This window comes from Heliangelus exortis, chromosome W (genome assembly GCF_036169615.1).
Source record: "Heliangelus exortis chromosome W, bHelExo1.hap1, whole genome shotgun sequence".
In the NCBI taxonomy this organism is placed as follows: Eukaryota; Metazoa; Chordata; class Aves; order Apodiformes; family Trochilidae; genus Heliangelus; species Heliangelus exortis.
The window spans coordinates 14,326,002-14,339,148 of record NC_092453.1 but is presented as its reverse complement, the minus strand read 5'-3'; the positions used below and the strand labels follow the sequence as shown (position 1 = coordinate 14,339,148).

The 13,147-nt window shown below is 51.8% G+C and overlaps 1 long non-coding RNA gene across 1 annotated transcript; it reads right to left on the bottom strand.

Moving 5' to 3' along the window:
• Positions 1-1,054: 1,054 nt before the first annotated feature.
• Positions 1,055-2,365, bottom strand: LOC139789220 (uncharacterized). The gene is made up of 3 exons (XR_011723079.1): positions 1,980-2,365; positions 1,833-1,898; positions 1,055-1,499 (listed from the first exon to the last, which is right to left on the bottom strand). It is a non-coding gene; the product is annotated as an uncharacterized lncRNA (long non-coding RNA).
• Between the last annotated feature and the right edge of the window lie 10,782 nt (positions 2,366-13,147).

The following is a 13,147-nucleotide window of genomic DNA, read 5'->3' as shown; positions in this document are numbered from 1 at the left end:
CTCACTACCAGGCGCTGATGAAGCCTCGGCTGGGTCTGGGTCCCTGGGCAAAATTTCCAGGGGAAAGCCAGGCCAGCTGCAAAACCACCTGCATCTTTCTTCAGCCCTCTTGAACTGGAGGGAGGGTTCACCGCCATCCTCTTCTTCTTCTTTTTCCCTTTTGACTTCTTCAAGCTCTTACTGCCTCCCTCTTCCCTCCCAGGTGCGTGGCCACCCTCTCTTCTTTCCTTGTCACTCTTGAGCCAGGGGTCCCTCACCATTCTTCTCCTTCTTCAGCCTCCGCTGGCAGGTCCCCCGAAGTCCTCATCTTCTCCTCCCCGCCGTCTTCTGCTCCCAGGCTTTCTCCTTCGTCAGCTGTCCAGAGAGACACACGCACAGAGCTGAGCTTTACAGCAACCCTCTAGTGCCAGCCCGTGGCAGAGTCCCAAGGCTGAAACCTCCCAACGGCCCCACCTTGCCTCCTTCTTCCCTGCACTCCCCCCCTCTGTACCCCAACTCTGCCCCTTCCCAGCAGCTGAGCCGACGGGCGCTGTCCCTTTGCCGGGCCTCTGCTCTCCCCCTGGGCCCTGGCGCTTGCCACAAGACCCCACACCAACAAGCAGCCCCCTTCCCCCTTCCCTCCTCCTCTCCCTCCTCCTTCTCCCCTCCCCTCCCCAGAGCCCAAACCTTACACCAGGCCCTTGCCCAGGCCGGACCCTTTTGTCTCTGCCCTCGGCTGCTTCCTTCTGGGGGGCCCGGGACACAAGGACACCCCTCTGAGCCATCTCTGCAACCCTCTGCTCCCACACCCCACCCCCCCGCCGTCCCCCAAAAAGCCCAAAAGCCCAGGCAGGAGCCCCTGCTCCTCCCCACTTACCAGCCCCTGCTGCTGGACACCCCGTAAGGGCCAGGGAACGTGTCTTGTGATTGCCAGATTGATCCCTAGCAAAGAGTGCCCTCCTAAAAGCCCGCCCCTTATCCGCTCTTCACACCTTTTGCACCACACCACCCAGGCAAATCGAGCTGCAGCCTCTGCCCTGCACCGACAGCTACCTGCCAAGCAAACCATCCGTGTGCTCAGCCTCCAACACCACAACGCTTCCCTGTTCTCCCCTAACGCAAGCTCACACACAAAGCCTTCACGGAGCCACCTGCTCCTCCTGCACAAGGGCTGCAGCAAACATCTACCTCAAGGCTCCTGCAACAACGGCCTCGGCCACCAACACTTCCTCTGTCTCCACAGGAGACTCTCCTAAGCTGCCTGCTGACAGACTCGCCCTGTCCTCGCCAAAGACACACACCACCACAACAACAACAACAACAACTACAACTACAACAACAACAACAACAACAACTCCTGCCAAGACAGATTTGCGTGTGCGGTGGGCGGACCCCAGGTGTGAGCTAATGCAGAGCTGGGCTTGAAAATGGCAGAGTGCACAGCCCGGGGGCTTTATCTAATGTTTTACGGCATCATCTGTCTCTTCCCTGGCACCAGTGGATGGATCCGCAGAGGATGTCTGGAGGAGAGGGAGAGAGAGAGCTTTAGGTAGGATTAACCAGCTCAACACCCCTGTCCCAAGCAGCGAGACCCCAAGCCTGCAGATCTCCCCCCCCATCCCCCCCCCCCCCCCCGGAGGCCCCACATGATTGACACTTCTTTCTCACCCCTGCCCGAGCCTGGGCACAGAGGGGGAAAATACAGCAAGTATTTGTCAAAGGGGCACCCAGAGCTTTCTCGTGTTTTCTTTCAGGCAGACGCCAGGGCAAGGAGATGGCCCACCGTTTGCCAACCTCTTCCAAAAGCAAAGGCTTCTTTCTCCCTCCTCAGCTCAGAGGCTTTTGCAACTCACCAGAACCTCCCTCAGCGGTCAACAGGAGCCTGGGAGCACGGGTGCAGGACGCCTGGTGTCCTGAGCCTAGGGGAGAAACAAAAGAAGAAGAGGAGCGTGAGACCACTGAGCACAGAGTGGAAAGGAGCCCTGCCCCCAGCTCACTACCAGGCGCTGATGAAGCCTCGGCTGGGGCCATCGGACTCCCCCTGGCCTGGGAGGTCTGGGTCCCTGGGCAAAATTTCCAGGGGAAAGCCAGGCCAGCTGCAAAACCACCTGCATCTTTCTTCAGCCCTCTTGAACTGGAGGGAGGGTTCACCGCCATCCTCTTCTTCTTCTTTTTCCCTTTTGACTTCTTCAAGCTCTTACTGCCTCCCTCTTCCCTCCCAGGTGCGTGGCCACCCTCTCTTCTTTCCTTGTCACTCTTGAGCCAGGGGTCCCTCACCATTCTTCTCCTTCTTCAGCCTCCGCTGGCAGGTCCCCCGACGTCCTCATCTTCTCCTCCCCGCCGTCTTCTGCTCCCAGGCTTTCTCCTTCGTCAGCTGTCCAGAGAGACACACGCACAGAGCTGAGCTTTGCACCAGCCCTCTAGTGCCAGCCCGTGGCAGAGTCCCAAGGCTGAAACCTCCCAACGGCCCCACCTTGCCTCCTTCTTCCCTGCACTCCCCCCCTCTGTACCCCAACTCTGGGCCTCTGCTCTCCCCCTGGGCCCTGGCACTTGCCACAAGACCCCACACCAACAAGCAGCCCCCCTTCCCCTTCCCTCCTCCCCTCCCCTCCCCAGAGCCCAAACTTTACACCAGGCTCTTGCCCAGGCCGGACCCTTTTGTCTCTGCCCTCGGCTGCTTCCTTCTGGGGGGCCCGGGACACAAGGACACCCCTCTGAGCCATCTCTGCAACCCCCTGCTCCCACACCCCACCCCCCCGCCGTCCCCCAAAAAGCCCAGGCAGGAGCCCCTGCTCCTCCCCACTTACCAGCCCCTGCTGCTGGACACCCCGTAAGGGCCAGGGAACGTGTCTTGTGATTGCCAGATTGATCCCTAGCAAAGAGTGCCCTCCTAAAAGCCCGCCCCTTATCCGCTCTTCACACCTTTTGCACCACACCACCCAGGCAAATCGAGCTGCAGCCTCTGCCCTGCACCGACAGCTGCCTGCCAAGAAACCATCCGTGTGCTCAGCCTCCAACACCACAACGCTTCCCTGTTCTCCCCTAACGCAAGCTCACACACAAAGCCTTCACGGAGCCACCTGCTCCTCCTGCACAAGGGCTGCAGCAAACATCTACCTCAAGGCTCCTGCAACAACGGCCTCGGCCACCAACACTTCCTCTGTCTCCACAGGAGACTCTCCTAAGCTGCCTGCTGACAGACTCGCCCTGTCCTCGCCAAAGACACACACCACCACAACAACAACAACAACTACAACTACAACAACAACAACAACAACAACTCCTGCCAAGACAGATTTGCGTGTGCGGTGGGCGGACCCCAGGTGTGAGCTAATGCAGAGCTGGGCTTGAAAATGGCAGAGTGCACAGCCCGGGGGCTTTATCTAATGTTTTACGGCATCATCTGTCTCTTCCCTGGCACCAGTGGATGGATCCGCAGAGGATGTCTGGAGGAGAGGGAGAGAGAGAGCTTTAGGTAGGATTAACCAGCTCAACACCCCTGTCCCAAGCAGCGAGACCCCAAGCCTGCAGATCCCCCACCCTCACCCCCACCCCCCCCCCGGAGGCCCCACATGATTGACACTTCTTTCTCACCCCTGCCCGAACCTGGGCACAGAGGGGGAAAATACAGCAAGTATTTGTCAAAGGGGCACCCAGAGCTTTCTCGTGTTTTCTTTCAGGCAGACGCCAGGGCAAGGAGATGGCCCACCGTTTGCCAACCTCTTCCAAAAGCAAAGGCTTCTTTCTCCCTCCTCAGCTCAGAGGCTTTTGCAACTCACCAGAACCTCCCTCAGCGGTCAACAGGAGCCTGGGAGCACGGGTGCAGGACGCCTGGTGTCCTGAGCCTAGGGGAGAAGCAAAAGAAGAAGAGGAGCGTGAGACCACTGAGCACAGAGTGGAAAGGAGCCCTGCCCCCAGCTCACTACCAGGCGCTGATGAAGCCTCGGCTGGGTCTGGGTCCCTGGGCAAAATTTCCAGGGGAAAGCCAGGCCAGCTGCAAAACCACCTGCATCTTTCTTCAGCCCTCTTGAACTGGAGGGAGGGTTCACCGCCATCCTCTTCTTCTTCTTTTTCCCTTTTGACTTCTTCAAGCTCTTACTGCCTCCCTCTTCCCTCCCAGGTGCGTGGCCACCCTCTCTTCTTTCCTTGTCACTCTTGAGCCAGGGGTCCCCTCACCATTCTTCTCCTTCAGCCTCTGCTGGCAGGTCCCCCGACGTCCTCATCTTCTCCTCCCCGCCGTCTTCTGCTCCCAGGCTTTCTCCTTCGTCAGCTGTCCAGAGAGACACACGCACAGAGCTGAGCTTTACAGCAACCCTCTAGTGCCAGCCCGTGGCAGAGTCCCAAGGCTGAAACCTCCCAACGGCCCCACCTTGCCTCCTTCTTCCCTGCACTCCCCCCCTCTGTACCCCAACTCTGCCCCTTCCCAGCAGCTGAGCCCCCTTGCCGGGCCTCTGCTCTCCCCCTGGGCCCTGGCACTTGCCACAAGACCCCACACCAACAAGCAGCCCCCTTCCCCCTTCCCTCCTCCTCTCCCTCCCCCTTCTCCCCTCCCCTCCCCTCCCCAGAGCCCAAACCTTACACCAGGCTCTTGCCCAGGCCGGACCCTTTTGTCTCTGCCCTCGGCTGCTTCCTTCTGGGGGGCCCGGGACACAAGGACACCCCTCTGAGCCATCTCTGCAACCCCCTGCTCCCACACCCCACCCCCCCGCCGTCCCCCAAAAAGCCCAGGCAGGAGCCCCTGCTCCTCCCCACTTACCAGCCCCTGCTGCTGGACACCCCGTAAGGGCCAGGGAACGTGTCTTGTGATTGCCAGATTGATCCCTAGCAAAGAGTGCCCTCCTAAAAGCCCGCCCCTTATCCGCTCTTCACACCTTTTGCACCACACCACCCAGGCAAATCGAGCTGCAGCCTCTGCCCTGCACTGACAGCTACCTGCCAAGCAAACCATCCGTGTGCTCAGCCTCCAACACCACAACGCTTCCCTGTTCTCCCCTAACGCAAGCTCACACACAAAGCCTTCACGGAGCCACCTGCTCCTCCTGCACAAGGGCTGCAGCAAACATCTACCTCAAGGCTCCTGCAACAACGGCCTCGGCCACCAACACTTCCTCTGTCTCCACAGGAGACTCTCCTAAGCTGCCTGCTGACAGACTCGCCCTGTCCTCGCCAAAGACACACACCACCACAACAACAACAACAACAACTACAACTACAACAACAACAACAACAACAACTCCTGCCAAGACAGATTTGCGTGTGCGGTGGGCGGACCCCAGGTGTGAGCTAATGCAGAGCTGGGCTTGAAAATGGCAGAGTGCACAGCCCGGGGGCTTTATCTAATGTTTTACGGCATCATCTGTCTCTTCCCTGGCACCAGTGGATGGATCCGCAGAGGATGTCTGGAGGAGAGGGAGAGAGAGAGCTTTAGGTAGGATTAACCAGCTCAACACCCCTGTCCCAAGCAGCGAGACCCCAAGCCTGCAGATCTCCCCCCCCATCCCCCACCCCCCCTCCGGAGGCCCCACATGATTGACACTTCTTTCTCACCCCTGCCCGAACCTGGGCACAGAGGGGGAAAATACAGCAAGTATTTGTCAAAGGGGCACCCAGAGCTTTCTCGTGTTTTCTTTCAGGCAGACGCCAGGGCAAGGAGATGGCCCACCGTTTGCCAACCTCTTCCAAAAGCAAAGGCTTCTTTCTCCCTCCTCAGCTCAGAGGCTTTTGCAACTCACCAGAACCTCCCTCAGCGGTCAACAGGAGCCTGGGAGCACGGGTGCAGGACGCCTGGTGTCCTGAGCCTAGGGGAGAAGCAAAAGAAGAAGAGGAGCGTGAGACCACTGAGCACAGAGTGGAAAGGAGCCCTGCCCCCAGCTCACTACCAGGCGCTGATGAAGCCTCGGCTGGGTCTGGGTCCCTGGGCAAAATTTCCAGGGGAAAGCCAGGCCAGCTGCAAAACCACCTGCATCTTTCTTCAGCCCTCTTGAACTGGAGGGAGGGTTCACCGCCATCCTCTTCTTCTTCTTTTTCCCTTTTGACTTCTTCAAGCTCTTACTGCCTCCCTCTTCCCTCCCAGGTGCGTGGCCACCCTCTCTTCTTTCCTTGTCACTCTTGAGCCAGGGGTCCCCTCACCATTCTTCTCCTTCAGCCTCTGCTGGCAGGTCCCCCGACGTCCTCATCTTCTCCTCCCCGCCGTCTTCTGCTCCCAGGCTTTCTCCTTCGTCAGCTGTCCAGAGAGACACACGCACAGAGCTGAGCTTTACAGCAACCCTCTAGTGCCAGCCCGTGGCAGAGTCCCAAGGCTGAAACCTCCCAACGGCCCCACCTTGCCTCCTTCTTCCCTGCACTCCCCCCCTCTGTACCCCAACTCTGCCCCTTCCCAGCAGCTGAGCCCCCTTGCCGGGCCTCTGCTCTCCCCCTGGGCCCTGGCACTTGCCACAAGACCCCACACCAACAAGCAGCCCCCTTCCCCCTTCCCTCCTCCTCTCCCTCCCCCTTCTCCCCTCCCCTCCCCTCCCCAGAGCCCAAACCTTACACCAGGCTCTTGCCCAGGCCGGACCCTTTTGTCTCTGCCCTCGGCTGCTTCCTTCTGGGGGGCCCGGGACACAAGGACACCCCTCTGAGCCATCTCTGCAACCCCCTGCTCCCACACCCCACCCCCCCGCCGTCCCCCAAAAAGCCCAAAAGCCCAGGCAGGAGCCCCTGCTCCTCCCCACTTACCAGCCCCTGCTGCTGGACACCCCGTAAGGGCCAGGGAACGTGTCTTGTGATTGCCAGATTGATCCCTAGCAAAGAGTGCCCTCCTAAAAGCCCGCCCCTTATCCGCTCTTCACACCTTTTGCACCACACCACCCAGGCAAATCGAGCTGCAGCCTCTGCCCTGCACTGACAGCTACCTGCCAAGCAAACCATCCGTGTGCTCAGCCTCCAACACCACAACGCTTCCCTGTTCTCCCCTAACGCAAGCTCACACACAAAGCCTTCACGGAGCCACCTGCTCCTCCTGCACAAGGGCTGCAGCAAACATCTACCTCAAGGCTCCTGCAACAACGGCCTCGGCCACCAACACTTCCTCTGTCTCCACAGGAGACTCTCCTAAGCTGCCTGCTGACAGACTCGCCCTGTCCTCGCCAAAGACACACACCACCACAACAACAACTACAACTACAACTACAACAACAACAACAACAACAACTCCTGCCAAGACAGATTTGCGTGTGCGGTGGGCGGACCCCAGGTGTGAGCTAATGCAGAGCTGGGCTTGAAAATGGCAGAGTGCACAGCCCGGGGGCTTTATCTAATGTTTTACGGCATCATCTGTCTCTTCCCTGGCACCAGTGGATGGATCCGCAGAGGATGTCTGGAGGAGAGGGAGAGAGAGAGCTTTAGGTAGGATTAACCAGCTCAACACCCCTGTCCCAAGCAGCGAGACCCCAAGCCTGCAGATCCCCCACCCTCACCCCCACCCCCCCTCCGGAGGCCCCACATGATTGACACTTCTTTCTCACCCCTGCCCGAACCTGGGCACAGAGGGGGAAAATACAGCAAGTATTTGTCAAAGGGGCACCCAGAGCTTTCTCGTGTTTTCTTTCAGGCAGACGCCAGGGCAAGGAGATGGCCCACCGTTTGCCAACCTCTTCCAAAAGCAAAGGCTTCTTTCTCCCTCCTCAGCTCAGAGGCTTTTGCAACTCACCAGAACCTCCCTCAGCGGTCAACAGGAGCCTGGGAGCACGGGTGCAGGACGCCTGGTGTCCTGAGCCTAGGGGAGAAGCAAAAGAAGAAGAGGAGCGTGAGACCACTGAGCACAGAGTGGAAAGGAGCCCTGCCCCCAGCTCACTACCAGGCGCTGATGAAGCCTCGGCTGGGTCTGGGTCCCTGGGCAAAATTTCCAGGGGAAAGCCAGGCCAGCTGCAAAACCACCTGCATCTTTCTTCAGCCCTCTTGAACTGGAGGGAGGGTTCACCGCCATCCTCTTCTTCTTCTTTTTCCCTTTTGACTTCTTCAAGCTCTTACTGCCTCCCTCTTCCCTCCCAGGTGCGTGGCCACCCTCTCTTCTTTCCTTGTCACTCTTGAGCCAGGGGTCCCCTCACCATTCTTCTCCTTCAGCCTCTGCTGGCAGGTCCCCCGACGTCCTCATCTTCTCCTCCCCGCCGTCTTCTGCTCCCAGGCTTTCTCCTTCGTCAGCTGTCCAGAGAGACACACGCACAGAGCTGAGCTTTACAGCAACCCTCTAGTGCCAGCCCGTGGCAGAGTCCCAAGGCTGAAACCTCCCAACGGCCCCACCTTGCCTCCTTCTTCCCTGCACTCCCCCCCTCTGTACCCCAACTCTGCCCCTTCCCAGCAGCTGAGCCCCCTTGCCGGGCCTCTGCTCTCCCCCTGGGCCCTGGCACTTGCCACAAGACCCCACACCAACAAGCAGCCCCCTTCCCCCTTCCCTCCTCCTCTCCCTCCCCCTTCTCCCCTCCCCTCCCCTCCCCAGAGCCCAAACCTTACACCAGGCTCTTGCCCAGGCCGGACCCTTTTGTCTCTGCCCTCGGCTGCTTCCTTCTGGGGGGCCCGGGACACAAGGACACCCCTCTGAGCCATCTCTGCAACCCCCTGCTCCCACACCCCACCCCCCCGCCGTCCCCCAAAAAGCCCAGGCAGGAGCCCCTGCTCCTCCCCACTTACCAGCCCCTGCTGCTGGACACCCCGTAAGGGCCAGGGAACGTGTCTTGTGATTGCCAGATTGATCCCTAGCAAAGAGTGCCCTCCTAAAAGCCCGCCCCTTATCCGCTCTTCACACCTTTTGCACCACACCACCCAGGCAAATCGAGCTGCAGCCTCTGCCCTGCACTGACAGCTACCTGCCAAGCAAACCATCCGTGTGCTCAGCCTCCAACACCACAACGCTTCCCTGTTCTCCCCTAACGCAAGCTCACACACAAAGCCTTCACGGAGCCACCTGCTCCTCCTGCACAAGGGCTGCAGCAAACATCTACCTCAAGGCTCCTGCAACAACGGCCTCGGCCACCAACACTTCCTCTGTCTCCACAGGAGACTCTCCTAAGCTGCCTGCTGACAGACTCGCCCTGTCCTCGCCAAAGACACACACCACCACAACAACAACTACAACTACAACTACAACAACAACAACAACAACAACTCCTGCCAAGACAGATTTGCGTGTGCGGTGGGCGGACCCCAGGTGTGAGCTAATGCAGAGCTGGGCTTGAAAATGGCAGAGTGCACAGCCCGGGGGCTTTATCTAATGTTTTACGGCATCATCTGTCTCTTCCCTGGCACCAGTGGATGGATCCGCAGAGGATGTCTGGAGGAGAGAGAGACAGAGCAAGAGAGCTTTAGGTAGGACTGATCCGCGTGATCTGCAAGAGAAACTGGTTTTTTTATTTGCATAAGACTTTTTCCAGAACTCCCTTTTTAAAAGGTGGGTGAAACACCACAGTGTAGTTTTTCAACTAATTGTAGTTATTCGAATAATTTTCAATACATTAACAACTGCTTATTATAGGTGTGTTTGAATGTGGCTGCAATATAGTATTTATATTTGGAGGGGTTAATATAAAACGCCGGCTAATAATATTTTAGTAGTGATACTGACACCTGATAGAAGCTAACGCAGAACGCTTGTTTTACCGAAGCTAAGGCATTGTTTACATTGTCATTATCTTTTTAAGGGAAATATATGTGCTAAAATGAAAATTACAGTACCTTGAGTTAAGAAACACAACATGGGTGAAGAGTGAAGAAATGCACATCCCCAAAGAAGAAGAGGTTAAAATTTAACTTCGAGAAAGACCTTTTTTTTTATTTATTTTTATTTCATCCCCACATCCTTTATGAGCAGCACCAGGAGACACCAGGTTTTCTAATGAAGTTTCTGCTCCTACTGGAATTGAGGTGCCCAGAACTGGAGACAATATTCCAGACATGGCCTCACCATCCCACTCACCAGAATCTCCATAGAACTGAACAGCAACCTGGGAGCTTGGATGCAGAGCTACTGGTATCCTGAACCTAGGGGAGAATAGAATAGTGTGAGTCTGAGCATGAACTTAAAACTAGGAAAGAACTGTTCCTAAAAACCTAAAATAAAAAATTGAAACTTTAAAATTAATTTAGCAAAATTTAAAAAAGATAAAAAATTAATAATGTTATTTTAAGATTAATGTTTAAATAATAACTACTTCAGTTGTTTTATTATAATAATATAAGTTAACAATTATTAAAACATATGGATTAATATAAAATCATTCGTTATATTTAATTTTAATAATAATTACATAAGTGTTAAAAATTAGAATAAAATTTAGTATTATTATTTAAATTTTAATACCTAAAGGAAAATAAAAAGAAATACAATTTTAAAATAAAAATTTTTATGTAAAGATACCATTTAAACTTTAGAAAATAAAAATTACATGATAAAAACATGTAACAGAAAATAAAATTTAGAAGTTAAAATTTTTAAAATAAAAAAGCAAAAGTTAATAATTAATATGTAATAAATATTTTTAAATTTTTTTTTAATTGGAAATCATAAAGTTTAAGTCAAATATTATTAAGTTTTAAATTTCTGAAATTTAAGAAAACTTTATCATTTAAAACGTAATTTTGAATTTATCGCAACAGTAAAAATACGTACTAATTAAAATTACGTTGATATACAAAATAAATTTGTATTTAAAATAAGACAATTTGAAAATATTAAAAACTAAATTTATACAAATTAGCTATGTTTTTAATTTAAAAGAAAATAAATTTTAAAAATTTATAGATTAGAACAAATATTTCAAGTAGAAACGAACATTACAAAAACGAGAAATTACAATAAACAATTAAAGTTAGGCTAAATTGTTAAAATCTAAAGATTAAAATTCAAGTGTTAAATTTATTTTGAATAAGCACTGATAAAAAAAATTATTGATTATTAAAATCAAATCATCTAAATGAAAAAAATAGACTTTTATATTTAAAAAGCTATCTTTTTAAGATACAATTAAATCATTTAAAAATAAAAATGACATGAAAAAAACTTTGGATAAAAAATAAAACCAAAATGAGTAACACTTTAGTATTGAAAATAACAATAACTTTTAAAAAGTAAAAAATCTAGAAATATTAGTAATTAAAAAAGAAAAAGCTAAGAAATAAAAAATAGTAAATGTTTAAATAAACATTAAAAGTAATAAATAATAAATATTAGTACATTGTATTTATATATGTTACATGTTATGTAGTATATTATATATGTTACAAAAATATATATACATCATATAATATTGTAGTATACATTTATAATACATAAGACATTGGTATATGTAATATACGTAATAGACTTATTTACAATATGTATTAAATTATTAATATATATTTACATTGTAATTACATAATTTACATAAATGTTAATCAACATTAATATCGATATTTTGTTATTTACATTAATTATATTGGAAATAAAATTTTAAAATAATATCAATTAATATTAACATTAAATATTTATAGCATACTTATATACATTTTTATTTTGTTATTTATATTTTATATATTTTGTATTATGCAGCTTATATACAGTATATAAAAAGTATATTTTATTATGTATTCATATTTTTATTTAATACGTAAAAATTATATTTATATATTTGCTATTAATAACATAGTATTTATAGATTTATTATGTATCTAATTTATATTAAACAAAGATATTAGTGTTAATATTATATTAATTATAAATGTTTAATAGCAATGTTTCTAATAACTAGAATATTATGACGTCAAAGTATTATTCTGTATTAACATATTCGAAATATTTAAAAACTAAAGCTCATAAATGCATTTTTAAAAACACGTTATAATTTTATAAGTTACACATTGAAAATTTCATTTTAAACGAAATTTTTAGAATTTTTAAAAAGCAACGCGATCTTCTGTAAACAAAGTTGTTAGTTTCCTGTCACAGAGCGTAACAGACAATTAAAGCTGAAGCCTTGCAGCACCCCAAGAACCGCCCCCCCTCCCCCCCCCCCCCCACATCCTTTTCCCGCCGTTTCAATCCGCGCTTCGGCTCCGCCCCTCTCAGTTCGCTAAAATGGCGGCCGCGCCATTTTCCCCTCACAGCCTCAGCCACCGTTAGCGAGCCTTGACGCCCGGGGGCGCTCCGTCCACTCGGTCCGCGCCGCCAATTAAAACCCCTTAGCTTTTTTTTTTTTTTTTCCTCTCAACACCAGCCTTTAAAACGGGTGGTTTTAATTGCATTCACTAAACTTTTTGAAGAAAAAAAGATTTTGCGGGAAACCACATAGTACAGACCAGATAAGATTCGTCAAAATATAAACAAGTCTCTGAGAACACCGAAATAATAAAAAACAAGCAGAACTTTTAAATCGGACCAACGCATCCGCGCCGCCGCCCGCGATGCCGTGAGCCAGGGCAGAGAAGCTGCGCACCGTTCCCGCCCTCCCCCCCCACATCCGCACCCCGGCCCCCGCTGGGTCTGCCGTACCCACCCGGGATCGCGCGGAAAAATCCGCGGGCCTGCTAGCAACGCGTAGAAACTGCACCCCGCGCACTGGAAATTCCAGGCATTGTTTAAACGAGGAATTTTTCAAGTTCCCTCTCACCGTTTTCGGTATAAAAGTAGGACTGGAATTCCCGAAACCACTTACTGAGGTAATCCCGCCGCCGCACAGCGCAGCAATGGATATTACTGCAAACATAACGGCTCCGAGCGCGGACAGGCCAATAGCAAACAGGGTACCGAAACCGAATTTGGGTCATCAAACCCAGCGACCCCCCTCCGAGTCCCCTCAGGCCCCAGGCCCAGGCCCCGGCCGCCCCCTCCCCCCCGCGCGTTCAACACTTACCCCATCACCTCAGGTCACGTACCTCACACCTCCCGCGCTTGTCTGAGGCAGCGAAACCTCATGCCCTTTATACCCGTGCCAGCCAATCGCGTTCGAGCCCGCCGTTTACCCCGCCCTCCTCTCCGTGCCACTGGAGGACGTTCCTGTCCATCAACACACCGGCCACTCGCGCCTGTGCCCGAGCCGGGCACCGCCTCCCGCGCCTGCGGAGCACGTCACCGCCCACCCTTTATCCCAGCCAATCAGCGCCGGAGCCCCCCTTAGCGCCACGGACCCTGCAGTTCTGCCGAGCGGCCGCAGGGTGGCAG